Genomic DNA, 16,574 nt, shown 5'->3' on the forward strand with positions numbered 1-16,574 from the left:
AGTCATGGGAAAATGACTGTTTGTGGTAGTGTAGCTCCCCAACAGCCTACCAGATAATGAGAAATCCATTAATAGATTGGAGGCTGAGATGATGAAACTGTCTGATAGGCCTGGACTGATGATGAAAACTGATAGACAGACAGACTATAAAACAGACGACAGTTAGCATCACAGGAACAGCATCCCAAACTTAAGAGACATTACCAAAAATGTAAATGTTCTTCTTAAACAGGACTTTCATTGGATAACATATTATGTTCCTAAACAATCTCTCAAGTTGGCAGCCGCTTTTGTGCCTGTCCGTATGTGAGCAGTGCACATCCCTGTGATAACCACTCAAGCATCTGCTTTTTGGGTGTCTCAGGAAAGACTGTGCCATCGTCCAGGTGGCATTCTTAATGTAAATGGAAGATACTCACCAAGTTCATCCTAGTCTCCTCCCAGTCCCCTGCCTGCCCTTGCCATTCCTTCTCCAGCAATTTCAGTGTCTCTAAGGACTGAGACACTTTTTCCTGTTATTATGGGTGTTTAGGGTTTTTTTTAAAGTGCAAGATTCCCAGAGGCTAGAGGTAAGGATCAGTACTATGTCCCCACAAACTAGGACCTCATACCATAGGCTTAGAACTCAAGGTCTCCATTCAACCCCACATGATGTGGTCTTACCAACAAAGCAATGTAAAATACAACTGAAAGTAGTTTGAAGTGGAAAGCGAGGCATGATAGTGCTTTATATACAATAAACCCGCATGAATTTTTGTAAAACAAACATTTTAAACTTAAAAAAATTGCCTGTTGACAAGATGAAGTCAAGATAGCCCTGGTGTTTCTTTTCAATTGCACAGACATCTACCAAAACAAAAGGGGAGTCAAAAATATGATTTTGGCTGCTACTTCTTATTATGGTTATAGATTAGATGGTCTTTTCCTAGAAGTGTAAGGATGTTTATATTTTGGATTTGAAACTTTGTATATCACCATCTTCCATGACACCATCAAGTAGGATTGGATTATTCCAAACATCCACTCTCAGGTGTGCTACCAGAGGGAGCCATCCTGTGTGAGCATTTTGATTCTCAGTCAACCTCCCATCCAAATACCCAGGGAAAAATTTGCCTCTTCCTTAGATATGGATGAGCCAGATGCAACAACTTTAATTAAGAAGAGATAACTTGACATATGAAAGAACACTGACCATGGATACTTCTCTAAAATCAATGCTGTTAGATTTTTTTTTTTTTTTTGCTACATTGAGACAAAAAATGTCACTTCCCAAGTTGTCTACAATAGGTGCAACCTCCTGCACTCCAAGTCCAATAAGCATGATACCATCAGTGTGATATGAGTGGGATCTCTGCAATAGATGTTACTGTCCCTAATGATGCATGTTGATGCATTCCCCAGATTATTAGCTGCCAGGCATGTGTCATTTGCAGCAACAGTAAAACTATACCAAGAGCAATTTTAGTTGAAGTCACCACCCAGTTGAATTTACATTGATCTATGATAGTTTTCTAGGATGCAAATAGATATTCTGATGGGGGATATACCTGGAAAGACCTTGTCTATATTGTTCAATAATGCACTATTTGCATTGACTTTTGGAGAAATCCATGTACAAGAAGGCTCTGGTTTACTTTTTGGTAAAAAGAGGCAGCTGTGAAATTTTCCACTAGTTTCTATCATAGTGTCACTTCCTGACTCAGGCAACCACTATGGGGATGATGCCAATTGATAACTATGTCTGTCCTACCTCTTGATTCCTGAGTTGCAAAATGAAAATATTAACTTGGGCCATGTGTGTAGACCATCTCAAGACCTGTCCTCTAAGTGGAGCTGCACAGAAGAATTTGGGGTCTTTACAAAGTGTTATCAGGTCAAATTCAATGCATAGTAATAAAAAACTTTAATTTACTTTTTCTAATTCTTATTGCTGTATTTAGACAGCCCTCTTGTGGTTCTGAAAAAGCAAAGAAAGGAAATACAGAAGGATAGAGTTGATGGCAGAACTTTCCTCAGGGGCACCCAGTTTCTATCATGCAGAGTCTGAGTTGTCTGCTCCAAGCCTGGGAACTAGCTGAGGCTTCCTATGATAGTCCACACCTCCTTTTTTTTTTTTTTTTTTTTTTTAGCAGTTTTCCAGAATTTTTATTGAATATTTTATTTACAGTTCAGATGTTATCCCCTTTCCCTGCCCCCCCCCGGAGCCCCCTATCCTATCTCCCCTCCTACTGATTCAATGAGGATGTGCCCACACCTAAACCCCACTCCCACCTCCCCACCCTCAAATTCCCCAACACACTGGTGTCCAGCCTCCATTGGACCAAGGATCTCCTCTCCCACCTATGCCCAACAAGGCCATCCTCCCCTACAAATACAGCTGGAGCCATGGGTCTCTTTATAAGTACTCCCAGGCTGGTGGTTTAGACTCTGGGGATCTCTAGTTGGTTGGTATTGTTGCTCTCTTCATGGGACTGCAAACCCTTCAGCTCCTTCAGTCTTCACTTTAACTCCTCCATTGGGAACCCCTTGATCAGTTCAAAGGTTAGCTGTGAGCATCTGCCTCTGAATATGTCAAGCTCTGGCAGACCTCTAAAAAGACAGCTATATTAGGCTCCTGTCAGCATGCACTTCCTGACAATCACATCAGAGTCTACCTTTGGTGACTGCACATGGGACGGATACCTACTGCAGCCCAAGCTGCCTCACACTTGGAGGCCAAAATGTCACGGGCCTTTCTGTCAATGTTGGAACCCGCACTGCCAAAAGCCTTGGGGGCTAAATTGTTAGAGTCTGCACTGCCCCAAGCTTCTCTGGTCCATGGGTCGGGGTTCAGTAAGAGAGAGTGAGGACAGACTCGAAGAATGGAGACCAGACAGAGTGTGATTCAATCCCATTTATTCTTCAGTCTCTCTTCTTCTCTCCAAGTCCCAAGTCTTGAGTTCCTAGTCCCTAGTTCCTAGTCCCTAGTGCCTCCAAGTTCCAAGTTACTTCTTCCAAGTGCTAAGTGCCTAATGTCTAATTCCAAGTTCTTCCTCCAAGTGCCAAGTGCCTACTACCTAATAATCTCCAAAGTGTCTAATTCCTACTCCAAGTTGTTCTCTCTGAAGTGTCTGATTCTCTGTTCTGCCTCTTGCCTTTTATATGTCTCACTTCTAAGCCATGCCTTCAAGTCACGCCTTTAATCATGCCCTTAGGTCTTGTCTCTAAATCTGATCTCTAAGTCATGCCCTTAAGTCTAGGCTCAAAATCACAGCTTTAAGTCTCTCACACACAAGGGAAGATCCAGGGTATCTAAAGCAAGATGTTATCAGAGTGTGCTCAGCTGTTGTAGGCTATTGTAATCAAGTCTCTTGTATATGGCTCAAGATGGATGCAAGAATGATAGCCGCCTTCTGTCGGCTCCCCACAGATACCCAGGTGAAATGGTCTCCAGAAGGCCTCTCCTTCGGTTTCTGTCTTGTCCTTTGTCTCCATATTTGCTACCTTGAGTATTTTGTTACTCCTTCTAAGAAGGACCAAAGCATGCACACTTGGTCTTCCTTCTTCATGAGCTTCATGTGGTTTTTGAGTTGAATCTTGTGTATTTCAAGCTTCCGGGCTGATATCCAATAATCAGTGAGTGAATACTATGTGTGTTCTTTTGTGATTGGGTTACCTCACTCAGGATGGTATTTTCTAGTTTCATCCATTTACCTAAGAATTTTTTGAATTCATTGTTTATAATTGCTAAGTAATACTCCATTGTGTAAATGTACCACATTTTTTGTATACATTCCTCTGTTGAAGGACATCTGGGTTCTTTCCAGCTTTTGGCTATTATAATTGAGGATGCTATGAACATACTGGAGCATATGTCCTTGTTATATGTTAGAGCATCTTCAGAGTATATGCCCAGAAGTGGTATAGCTGTGTCCTTAGATAATGCTATGTCCAATTTTCTGAAGAACAGCCAGACTGATTTCCAAACTGGTTGTACCAGCTTGCAACCCCACCAACAATGGTGCAGTGTTCCTCTTTCTCCACATCCTCACCAGCATCTATATTACCTGAGTTTTTGATCTTGGGTATTCTGATTGGTGTGAGGTGGTATTCAGGGTTCTTTTGCTTTGCATTTCCCTGACGACTAAGGATGATGAGCATTTCTTTAGGTGCTTCTCAGCCATTTGAGTTTCCTCAGTTGAGAATTCTTTGTTTAGCTCTATACCCCATTTTAATAGGATTATTAAAATATCCTATTTTCTCAGCATCTAGTGATATGATCATGTGGGTTTTTTTCTTTGAGTTTGTTTATATAGTGGATTACATTGATGGTTTTTCAAATATTGAACCATCCCTGCATTACTGGGTTAAAGCCCACTTGATAACGATGTGTGATTGTTTTGATGTGTTCTTGGATTCTGTTTGCTAGAATTTTATTGAGTATTTTTGCATCGATATTCATAAGGAAGATTGGTCTGAAGTTCTCTTTCTTTGTTGTGTCTTTGTGAGGTTTAAGTATGAGCATGATTGTAGCTTCATAGCACGAATTGGGTAGTGTTCCTTCTGTTTCCATCTTGTGGAAGATTTTGAAGAGAATTGGTACTAGGTCTTCCATGAAGGTCTGATAGAATTCTGCACTAAAACCATCTGGTCTTTGGCTTTTTTTGGTGGGGAGACTTTTAATGACTACTGCTATCTCTTTAGGGGTTACGGGACTGTTTAAATGATTTATTTGCTCCTGACTTAACCTTGGAACCTGGTATCTGCCTAGAAAATTGTCCATTTCATCCAGATTTTCCAATTTTGTTGAGTATAGGCCTTTGTAGTAGAATCTGATGACTTTTTGAATTTCCTCAGTTTTGTTATGTCTCCCTTTTCAGTTCTGATTTTATTAATTTGAATACTCGCTCTGTGCCCTCTTGTTAATCTGGCTAAGGGTTTATCTATCTTGTTGATTTTCTCAAAGAACCAGCTCCTGGTTTTGTTGATATTTTGTAAAGTTTTTTCTGTTTTTACTTGGTTGATTTCAGCCCTGAGTTTGATTATTTCCTGCCATCTACTCCTCATGGGTGTATTTGCTTCTTTTTGTTCTAGACCAGTCAGGTGTGCTATCAAGTTGTTAATGTATGTTCTCTCCAGTTTCTTTTTATAGGCACTTAGAGCTATGAGTTTTCCTCTTAGCACTGTTTTCATGGAGGCCCACAAGTTTTGGTATGATGTGTCTTCCTTTTCATTAAATTCTAAAAAGTATTTAATTTCTCTCTTTATTTCTTTCTTGACCAAGTCATCATTCAGTTTCCACAGGCATGTGGGTTTTCCATTAGTTTTTTCATTATTAAAAAACACCCTTAGTCCATGGTGATCTGATTGGATACAAGTGATTATTTCAATATTTGTATCTGTTGAGAACTGTTTTGTGATCAATTATATCGTCTCTTTTGGAGACGGTACCATGAGGTGCTGAGAAAAAGGTATAGTATATTCTTTTGTTTTAGGATGAAATGTTCTATAGATATCTGTTAAATCCATTTGGGTTATAACTTCTATTAATTTCAATGTGTCTCTGTTTGGTTTCTGTTTCCATGATCTGTCCATTGCTGAGAGTGGGGTGTTGAAATCCCCCACTATTATTCTGTGAGGTGCAATGTGTGTTTTAAGCTTTAGTAAAGTTTCTTTTGTATATATGGATGCCCCTGCAATTGGAATGTAGTCGTTTAGAATTGAGAGTTCATCTTGGTCGATTTTTTCTTTGATGAGTATGAAGTTTCCTTCCTTATTTTTTTTGATTACTTTTGGTTGGAATTCAATTTAATTTGATATTAGAATGGCTACTCAAGCTTGTTTCTTGGGACCATTGCTTGGAAAATTGTTTTCCAATCTTGTACTCTGGGGCAGTGTCTGTCTTTGTCACTGAGGTGTGTTTCCTGTATGCAGCAAAATTCTGGGTCCTTTTTGTGTATCCAGTCTGATAGTCTATGTCTTTTTATTGGAGAATTGAGTCCATTGATGTTAAGAGATATTAAGAAAAAATGATTGTGGCTTCCTGTTATTTTTGTTAGAGGTGGAATTATGTTTGTGTAGCTATCTTCTTTTGGGGTTATTGGAAGATTACTTCCTTTCATTTTCTAGGTTGTAGTTTCCTTCCTGTGTTGTCGTATTCCATCAATTATCATTGAAGTGCTGGGTTTGTGGGAAGATATTGTGCAAATTTGGTTTTGTCATTGAATATCTTGGTTTCTCCATCAATAGTGATTGAGAGTTTTGCTGGGTATAGTAGTCTGGGCTGGCATTTGTGCTCTTGTAGAACTTGTCCAAGCCAGACCTGTACTTTCCAGCCCTTACTTTTTCCCACACTGGAACTATAAAAGGAGAAGCCAGGACAGGAACACACCAGAAGCTCACCACTGGCAAAATGCAGCACCTACTATTTCTGATGGTAATTCTCTTGCCTTCAGAGCTGGAGCTGGTGAGTTTGTCTTCATCTTCCTAACTTCTTAGTTTTCAACAACTGACCTTAATCTCTTATCTTTGGTAACAAATACCCTAAGATGAAGAATCCTAAACTAATAGTCCAGGGAAAATCTGCGGGTCAAGGAAGAATGAAAAACTAATTCCCCTTCACATCATTTCATCAAATTACTCTCTGTTCTGACTCTCTGGCCTTTCCTTAGTGTTGAGGAAGACAGGATGAGGGCGTGGAGAAATGTCTGATGAAGTGGAAAGTCAGAAACATGAATGGTCATTGTGTTCTGAATGAAGGATGATGGTGGACAGGGAGCAGTGGGGAGGAAAGATCAACAGGAGAGAAAAGACCAAAGATGTATAGAGGGGCCTGAGCTCCATGTGATGTAGGGTGGGCTTAGAGCAGTTGCTCAGCTTTACCACATCTTGCCTGGCTAATGCTGTGTTGGGGTGTCCTGCAAGTTTGTGACCAGGCACTGTGGGTTCTTTGTTCCAAAGGAGATTATTGATGGTGTTGAGGCTAGACCACACTCCTGACCTTACGTGGCCCATCTGAAGATCATCACTAACAGAGGTTTTGAGAACAGTTGTGGTGGGTTTCTCATAACCCACCAATTTGTGATGAAGGCTGCACACTGTAAAGGAATGTAAGAGGCTTCTCTTCCTGTGAGGAAATGTAGGAGCCAGAGTCACAAAGCAGCAGAGGCCTGAGGAAGGCTCTGAGCACTGCTCATCTCCAGATGGGCTTTCCTGACACTGAGAGGAAAAAAGGGAGCACAGGCCTCTCACTGAACCATTCCTGTGTGGTCTCCATTTTCAGAGATCAGAGCTTTAATCACGGCTCAAGTCAGGAGAAAAACTAGAACTCTAGTTTTCTCCCAGTGTCACCAGACCTCAGATATGGCCTGGGGTGTAATTAAGTGTAGAATGTCTGTCTACCATATTCAAAGCCATAGGTTAAATTCATGCCCTAGAAGGTGGAGTGTGGGAGAGTTCTCAGTCCTATGTTTCTCTGAACCCTCTCCTTCTGGGAAGGGAGTGGTCCATCTCAAGTCTCTTTAGGGGTTCTGCCCTGGGCTAGAAAAGAAAGACCCTGGTGACACTCACCTAGGAAGGAGTCCTTCTCATATGACTTTTCACTGCTTTTTCTTTTTCAACAAAGAACTCACTGTCACCCTTGGAGCTTATGATGTGAGCAAGAAAGAATCCACACAACAGAAGATAAAAGCCAAAAAACAAATTGTTCACAAAAATTATAACATCTTTTCCAATCTCTGACATCATGTTACTGAAGGTGCCCTTATTTATCTGGCCCTGCTGAAGTCTCCCCTCCTAAACTCTCCCCCTGTATCTGGCCTTTGAATTATCTCTTGTCCAGTCCCTTTTGTCAGAAACCACTCCTGAACTCCATGTTATTATGGACCCACTGGGAAGGGACTCATGTCCAAGCATCCTTCTCTGATTTGCCATCACTTCTCTCCTTCTCCCAACAGCTTAAAGAGCAAGCTGAGTTGACTCCTGCTGTGGATGTAACTCCCCTGCCTTGTCCCTCTGACTTTATCGAGCCTGAGACAATGCACTGGGCAGCTGAATTGGGGGTGGGGGAGACTGGAATGACAGAACCTACCTCAGATACCCTGAGAGAGGTTGATCTGAGAATCATAGATAAAGAGGCCTGTAAAATCTGTAGACATTATGACTATAACTTCCAGGGCTGTGTGGGCAGTCCCACAATGTAAAAAAAAAAAAAAAAAAAAAAAAAAAAACAAACAAACAACAACAACAAAAACCCAGCATACACGTTGAGTACACACTTGTGTTTTTCCCCATATCAGGGGACAGCATCAATGGAGGAAGTGGGTCAAACAGCTCTCTATGGCAGTGACTAATGCCTGTGTTCTTAGGCTACTACTCCCAAGACTGGGAATTAACATTCTCCCTCTCTGTCTCATCTCCCTATGCCCAAGCACTGCCTAAAACCTTCCTGTGAGGCTCCAGAAGAGAAAGGAAGAAAGTAAAGGCAGACATGTGAGCATTGGGGCAAGGACAGAGGGTACGGATTCAGGCAGTAAATCCCCCAACTTAAGACTCATAGACAGCCAGGACCTTGTACCTCATTTCAGAATTAGCTTTTTTTGAGCTCCCAAGCCAGGCGGTGGTGGTGCACGCCTTTAATTCCAGCACTTGGGAGGCAGGGGCAGGTGGATTTCCTGGTTTGAGGCCAGCCTGGTCTACAGAGTGAGTTCCAGGATACGCAGGGCTACACAGAGAAACCCTGTCTCAAAAAAAACAAAACAAAACAAAACAAAAACAAAACAAACAAACAAACAAAAAACAACAACAAAACAAAGAAACACAACCCAATGCTGGTGGACCTGCACCATGGTGTTGTGGAGCCGGGACCCTAGTTCTACATGACCGACCTCTTCATTTTCAACCACACAAGAGAAAAACCTTGCCTTGGGCTCTGGAGTTTGGTCTCACTGATGCAGAGCCACCAGACAAGACCTCTCCAGCTCCAGATCCTCCTCTTCCCGGCTAGAGATGCAGTGTCAGAGGACAGCTCTCAGCATTAGCAGATGAAAACAGGACTTGCCATTAAATTCCCACCTATGAACTAAACCTCCTGTAGATCTCCAAGAGAAATGGCACTGCACTGTGTGGACTTCTCCTTATTAGACTCCTTCTTCCAGTCCAGGGAAGCAGTGAGCAGATACTTACAATTTGTTTAACAGTTAAAGGCAGAATAATCATGGTCTCAGTTTCAAGTCTACATTTGTAAACAGATAGTAGTGGCATTTCCCAAAGTAATTTTAACAAAAAGAAAAGGTGTTAACTCTCAGACACTGATGTTGTAGTTTGTAGTTTAGAACCATCCCAGCCTTGTGGAGCAAGTTGCTTACCTCATACCCCTAACCCTAACCCTCCACTCACACCAAGACCCTTTCCCTTAGATGGTTGAGCAAAAGGACCCTTAATCTGAAATCAGAAAGATCTCATTCTAAAACATAAGAGCTAAAGGTCGGGTCAACAAGTTGAAACAGTACTAAGTATTTGATGGGGTTGCTATGAAAGTAACAATATATAAATGGAATGGCACTAAATTGCATACACAGTCTGAGGAAATGGTCCTTCCATCTCTTTGCTCCTAACTTGAAATCCTTGGGCTCCTATCCTAGACTTGGCTTCCACCTTTGGTGTTTGTTCTCTCTCTCTCTCTCTCTCTCTCTCTCTCTCTCTCTCTCTCTCTCTCTCTCTCTCTCTCTCTTCTTCAGATAATAAACACAGGTTCCAAGAAAAAGAAATGCAAGTTAATGTGTTTCACATTTCAGGTAATCCTTATTTAAGAAGAATGCTGTTTACGTTTTAATAGGTAGTGTAATAAAATGGAATGAAAACCTACTAGGTATATTACATTTTTCTTTATTTTTTGAAATTTCCATATGGCAAAATATGATCATAACCATTTCCTAACTCAAACCCTGTACATGTCTATACATGTATATGTCCATAGAGTCTTTCTGCAAAACACAATTTCTACTGTGGGCTGTAGTAATCACAGCCTGGATTCTCACTGCAAAGATATTCCTCAACCCAAGATTCTGGAGACCTTTAACAAGTTGCCCTAACTAGAAAGGTAAGATCCCACCATATTCTGTCCCCACACACCTAACCCACACAGAGACACAGGGGAGGACCCATCTGAGTATATGGGACATAATAGTCTAGCCTTCAATTTCACCTCTAGTAAAGCAGTGTTATCCTGGAGGAGTGTCCAGTTATCAACACAAGCCAACTTAAAGAAGAAACCATGACTACACATGTCCTGTGTTTACAGCTCAGCCACTCCCCAAACTGCTGGGAGTCATAAGGCCTAAGACCCACAGATAAAGCCTGCAGCAGTCCTGAGCAAATCCTCAGAGAGGATGCATCTTCTTGCTCTCCATGCTGCTCCTTCTCCCGGGTTCCAACACCAAAGCTGGTGAGTACTGGGGACCCTCCTCTCCAATCTGCAGGCTCAGCTCCTAAAACAATACATGTTAGTGTGCCATTTGAGACTCTCAAATGGGTCTCATAGGTCTTCTCAACAGCCTCAGAGTAAAGTCTTCTTGTGGAATGTTCCTGCCCCATTCTTTAAAGCTGTGGTAGTTTCTAGTAACACAGAAGCTTGTGCTAACTGAGCAAGGAATCCTAAAGCCACTGGGAGAAAGACAGAGATTACAGGATAACAGACACATTTTCTTCATCTATGGGTCCTTGGGAAGAAGATCGCCTTGTGAGTTTTCTGTTCTGTGCCTATAAGAGGGAAGGACAGGAAGAACCTGAACAACATGTGCTGCAGGAGGGAAGATGGGCCAGGGACAAGGCAGAGGGTAACATATCAGAAGCAGGAAACTGCCTAAATCTAAGGCGGGATTAGATTCTTGAGAAAGAAATGAGCCGGGCGGTGGTGGCGCACACCTTTAATCCCAGCACTTGGGAGGCAGAGGCAGGCGGATTTCTGAGTTCAAGGCCAGCCTGGTCTACCGAGTGAGTTCCAGGACAGCCAGGGCTACACAGAGAAACCCTGTCTCGAAAAACCAAAAAACCAAAAAAAAAAAAAAAAAGAGAGAGAGAGAGAGAGAGAGAGAGAGAGAAAGAAATGACACTGTGGAGGAGGATGTGTGAGTGGAGCTGACAAAGATGTCTGAGAGAACCATGAGCAGAGTTTAGGACAAAGAGGTATATGCACTCTCCAGAGAGCATCCATGCCTATCTCAGGTCCTGGGGTTCTCTGTTCTAGGGGAGATCATTGGGGGCACAGAATGCATACCACACTCCTGCCCCTACATGGCCTATCTGGAAATTGTCACTCCTGAGAATTACCTGACCACCTGCAGTGGCTTCCTGATAAGAAGAAACTTTGTGCTGACTGCAGCTCACTGTGCAGGAAGGTGAGACAAGATGCTGCCTATCCTTAATATGAGGCAAACCACAGGGTAGCAACCTGGGACACACGCAGGTGTGTCTGAGAGGGATCCTGAGCCTGGGTCAACTGACAAGAGAGATGTCATTAAATCAATGCTCTGAGCTCAATCACTATAAATGCAGTTCCCCTCAGAGACAAGAGAGGTTTCTCCAGTGTGGCCCCTTCATACCCCTTTAAACATGAAAGACACCCATAGCTCACTTATCAGGATCTACCCAGTACTCTTCTGGGGGTGTCTCCTTGCTATTTTCAAAAACGCTGCCCTTTGTTTCCAATGTCCACAGTCCAACATTTCTAAGGAAAGCAGAACAAGCCCACAGGACACTTTCTACTTCCTGCTTTCCTGACTAGTTCTTGCTGTAGAAAATGGGCCCCATTCGAAGTTCTCCAAATTAGGGAAGATTAACACTACCCCCAGGTCCTCTATTTCTTGCTCATTCCCCAGCAATTCCTAGGGAGCCAGCCCTGGAAAGTGTGTTTGCTCCAGAAAACACTCTTACTCCAAACCTTTTCTCTCCTGAAAGCTGACTTAGGCCCAAGTGCTGGTGTTGCTCTCCTGATTAAACACTGAGCCTGTCAACACCACAGGTAACCCCAGAAAATGGGGATGGGAAGAGGATCCTGTCCCAGGGAAGAGTTCCAGCTTTTTCTCAAAATACATTCATCTCTGAAGCTATTGCTGCCTCTGCTTGCCCTTCCTTTTTGTTGTTGCTGATATTGGTTTTATTTGTGGTTTGTTTTTGAGGTACAGTCCCCTGTAGTTCAGACTGGCCTCAAACTTACTATGTAGCTAAGGATGACCCCGAAATTCCAATCCTCCTTTGTCTACCACTCAAAAGCAGAGATTATAGGCATGAACCACCATGCCACTTTACACAGTGCTGTGAAGCTCAGAGATTCATGTTTGCTAAGCAAGCACTCTACCAACTGCTACATGCTCAGGCCCCATCCTTTCTCACAACAGGTCTACAACAGTCCTCCTAGGAGCCCACAACAAAACCCCTAAAGAAGACACATGGCAGAGGCTTGAGGTTGAAAAACAATTCCTTCATCCAAAATACGATGACTATTTGATTCTCCATGACATAATGTTACTGAAGGTAACAAGTTTCTCCCTCTATTGTACGTCTTCAGACCTTTTCTAGTCCCCATTGCCCTGAATTTCCCCTGCCCTGTGGTGGACAGCATTCCCTCTTATTCCCCTGCTGGACTTGGTTTTTTGCCCTTCTGCTCCATGATTGCCTGGAACTGACCCCTAGCCCTGGCTAAGAGTCCCTCATTCCCTTCACAGTTGAAGGATAAAGCCAAGCTAACCCTGGGTGTGGGAACCCTTCCACTCTCTGCCAACTTCAACTTCATCCCACCCGGGAGAATGTGCAGAGCAGTTGGCTGGGGCAGAACCAATGTGAATGAACCAGCCTCAGACACACTGCAGGAAGTAAAGATGAGAATCCTGGAGCCTAAAGCCTGTAAACACTTCACCAGTTTTTGACACAGTTCACAGCTGTGTGTGGGCAACCCCAAGAAGATGCAAAATGTATACAAGGTGATCCTCTTACCAGGGTTTTCTAAAAGCCCTCCTGGGAACCAAAGTTCTAGAAGTGGGTGGGGCATAGATTGTCAGCTAATTACAGTGTTTAGAAATCACCAAGTGAGGAAACAAAGTATCCATCTTGGGTTACTCAGCTGTGTAGAGAACATAGGGTGATATGAGAAAGATAGGTAGGTTGCCCCCCAAAACTAAGATTTGGCATCAGGCTCCAGACCTAACTGCAAGCTGAAATGGGTGGGTAGAGGTAGAGGCTCCTCCTATCCATTCATGTGTTTCCTCTCTGACCCGCTCCTAACAGGGAGACTCTGGAGGACCTCTCCTGTGTGCTGGGATAGCCCAAGGCATTCCATCCTATGTACATAGGAATGCAAAGCCCCCTGCTGTCTTTACCAGAATCTCCCATTATAGGCCCTGGATCAATAAGATCTTGAGGGAAAATTAACTCTGGAGCTCAGGGCCAGCCAGTGAGGAAATCTGGAATAGGAATAGTGCAGGTTTTCTGTGCCATGTCATCTGGCCTGTCTGTAGTTCCTGCTGAAGCCTTGCCAGATCCCTGAGCTTCCAGAAAGTTCTTACAAGTCATAGTATGTTTCTAAAAGTCACCATCTTCATAAACCTCAATAAAGACCCAGATTCTAGACTGCAATAAGTGTCTCCTCTCTCACCTGCTCTCTTCTCCCTGCATACAACAATCTGATTCACACTGTAAATAACTTAAGATTTGGAAGAGAGCATGAGGGGCTTGAGGGTGGTATGAAGGAACAGGCAGACACAGAGATACTTAAGAAACAAGCAGAGAGATGGAAATAACAAAGGAAAACTAAGTATATTTCTGGGTAGGCAAGGTCTGCATGCCCAACTTAAACAAGAAATTATACCCATCCTTTCTTTAATATTTCTCTTTCTCCCTCTTTTTCTTTTTCACCTGTCCCTCAGTGAGTGAGATGTGTGTGTGTATGTAAATCTATATGTTGTGTGTACACATGTGTGTGCAGGTATGCATGCCCATGCAGGCACAAGTAGACCTGAAAAAAATACCAAATATCATATTCTTTTATTCTATCACTCTCTGCCAAAATCCTTTGAGACAGGATTTTCAATGAACCTGAAGCCACACTGGTGAACAGAAAGCCCCAAAGGTCCTCCTGTCTCATAGTCCTGAGATTACAGGCACACTTAGCCAAACCCAATTTTCTATAAGGGTGTTTGTTGGGAGCCAACTCCTAGCAAAAAGTGGCTATCATCTTTGCAGCCATCTTGAGCCATATACCCTGACAAGAGACTTGTTTTTAACAGCCTGCAATAGCTGAACACACTCTGATAAACATCTTGTTTTTCCCATATATCTTGTTTTGTTGTTTACTGGCCCCCAGCTGCAAGGTGCATGTGGTAAAGTGTCTTCAGCTGTGTTCTCCCACTTGTTCATGAAAGCAGGGCACGTGGTAAAGTGTATATATACCCATGATTTCCTTTTAGTAGAAGGGACTTGATCACACACACTGTCTTGTCTCCATTCTTCACATCTCTTGCCTCTCCATCCCCACTCTCACTCTTGCTAGACCCTGACACAAGGACAGGAGCAGCAGCTCAGGCCGGGACACAGTGGTTGCCAAGCCAGGCAGTGTTGGCCTCAATATAGTGGCCCCCAAGCATGGGGCAGTGCAGTCCTCAACATTGGTGCCCCACATAGGGCTCCAGTAATCGGGATACAGTGAAGGACACCATGGGAATTAGAAGCAGCCATCCTCATTCCTACCCTGGAGAACCTGTCGACTGACAGAACTGACTTGGCAGTGGCACTCAACGTGAGACAGCAAGAACGAGAGACCCAGTGAGAGACATTACTGAAAGAAGGGTCTGCCGAGAATTCAGAAGTGAAACAAAGGTGATTGCGGCAAGACCAGTAGGTCATAGTAACAAAAATGGAGCAAGAAATAAGTGAGCAGAAACAGATGAAAAAGGCTTTAAAGACGAGAAGTAAATTGCAGGCTGCAATTATAAATAGATAAATAGATAAATAGAAGGTTGCTCTAGGCAGAGAGCTGAACAGAAAGATAGTGTTAATCAGTTGTATTAGATTGATTTAACTTTCAAATCGGGTGGATTCTGAGTTGTGTAGTTATATTTTTCCTCTGGATAAAAGGTCAATATAAAGGCTTTTCTGGTTACTGGGTCAAGAATAGGCTGATTTGGGGAAAAAAGGTTTTCTATGCGTTTTCTGAAGAGGTCATTAAGGTAGCTCTTCCTTCCAGAATTATATGGATCAGACATGACAGAGGTAGGCCTCCAGAAGACTAGATTCCAGAGAATCAAACAAAATAATTATCTTGATACTAAAATTTGTTTTGAGATTTGTATATTACAGAATACACAGCCTTGATGAATGAGTCTTCTTATCACCTGCATGTTCACTGATGCCCTGGTCTTCCAGTTGGATGCAGTTAAGATAGACATCAGAGACTGATCAATTTACCCTTCAATTTACAGGGAGGAAGAGCTAAAATTGATTACATAGCCATAATTTGTTGGTAGAAATCTGTATAATTGTTACTAAGCTGATGCAAATTCAAGGATTTCATTGGTATAATTTCTTCTATTCAAAATTTATGGCTACAAGTCTCAGACCTTTAACTTCTCCAACAGAGGGAATTGTATGCTACCCTTAAAGAAGAGTGTTGTTTTTATACCAATGATTCAAGCATTAAGTTTCTTGTCTCTTGGGTTCAGGCTGTTCAACAGACTGATTGCTTTTGTACAACAGATAGAAGCTATTCAAATGAAACCCATACAGGTCCATTATTACAAGCTGGAAGTAGGGGACTCTAAAACCTGCGTCATCGAGATTGATGAGGATTAACCCCTAACTTACATGCTAAGCTGGATAGTCAATGATGGGTAAGAGAACACCTCAAGACCCTTGCCCCTAACTGGGAGGCCTCACCATTCTAAGACAAGAGTTCAACCAAATGGCTGAGTAGTCAAAGACTGGAAAGGGAGTCTATGGTCCTTTGTTCCGATCTAAGGCAGCCACAGTTTCCCTAAGTTTTCCCAGTCTTCCCTTTTGAAAAAAAATTTAAAAGGGGGGACCTGTTGGAAGCCAACTCCTAGCAGAAAGTAGTTATCATTTTTGCAGCAATCTTGAGCCATATACCCTGACAAGAGACTTGTTTTCAACAGCCTACAATAGCTGAACACACTCTGATAAACATCTTGGTTATTCCACATATCTTGTTTTGTTGTTTACTGGCCCCCAGCTGCAAGGCACATGTGGTAAAGTGTCTTCAGCTGTGTTTCCCTGCTTGTCCATAGAGGCAAGGCACGTGGTAAAGTGTATATATACCCATGATTTCCTTTTAGTAGAAGGGACTTGAGATCACATACCCTGTCTTGTCTCCATTCTTCACATCTCTTGCCCCTCCATCCCCACTCTCACTCTTGCTAGATCCTGACCCACGGATCAGAGCAGCAGCTCAGGCCAGGAAACAGTGGCCCCCAAGCCAGGCAGTGTGGGACACAACATAGTGGCCCCCAAGCATGGGGCAGTGCAGTCCTCAACGGGTGTTGGGGATTCAAACTCTGGTCTCTTAGCCACTGAGCCATCTCCCATTCCCT

The 16,574-nt window shown here is 42.8% G+C and overlaps 2 pseudogenes across 1 annotated transcript; both read left to right on the forward strand.

Moving 5' to 3' along the window:
• The first annotated feature begins 6,391 nt into the window (after positions 1-6,391).
• Positions 6,392-8,180, forward strand: LOC117705605 (mast cell protease 1-like; annotated as a pseudogene).
• A 2,206-nt stretch (positions 8,181-10,386) lies between these two features.
• LOC117705762 (chymase-like) lies at positions 10,387-13,404 on the forward strand (annotated as a pseudogene). The gene is made up of 5 exons (XR_013109150.1): positions 10,387-10,423; positions 11,225-11,375; positions 12,375-12,510; positions 12,702-12,956; positions 13,261-13,404. The product of XR_013109150.1 is annotated as a chymase-like (transcript).
• The last annotated feature ends 3,170 nt before the right edge of the window (positions 13,405-16,574 follow it).

The sequence above is a fragment of the Arvicanthis niloticus genome, chromosome 3 (assembly GCF_011762505.2).
Source record: "Arvicanthis niloticus isolate mArvNil1 chromosome 3, mArvNil1.pat.X, whole genome shotgun sequence".
NCBI classification, from domain to species: domain Eukaryota; kingdom Metazoa; phylum Chordata; class Mammalia; order Rodentia; family Muridae; genus Arvicanthis; species Arvicanthis niloticus.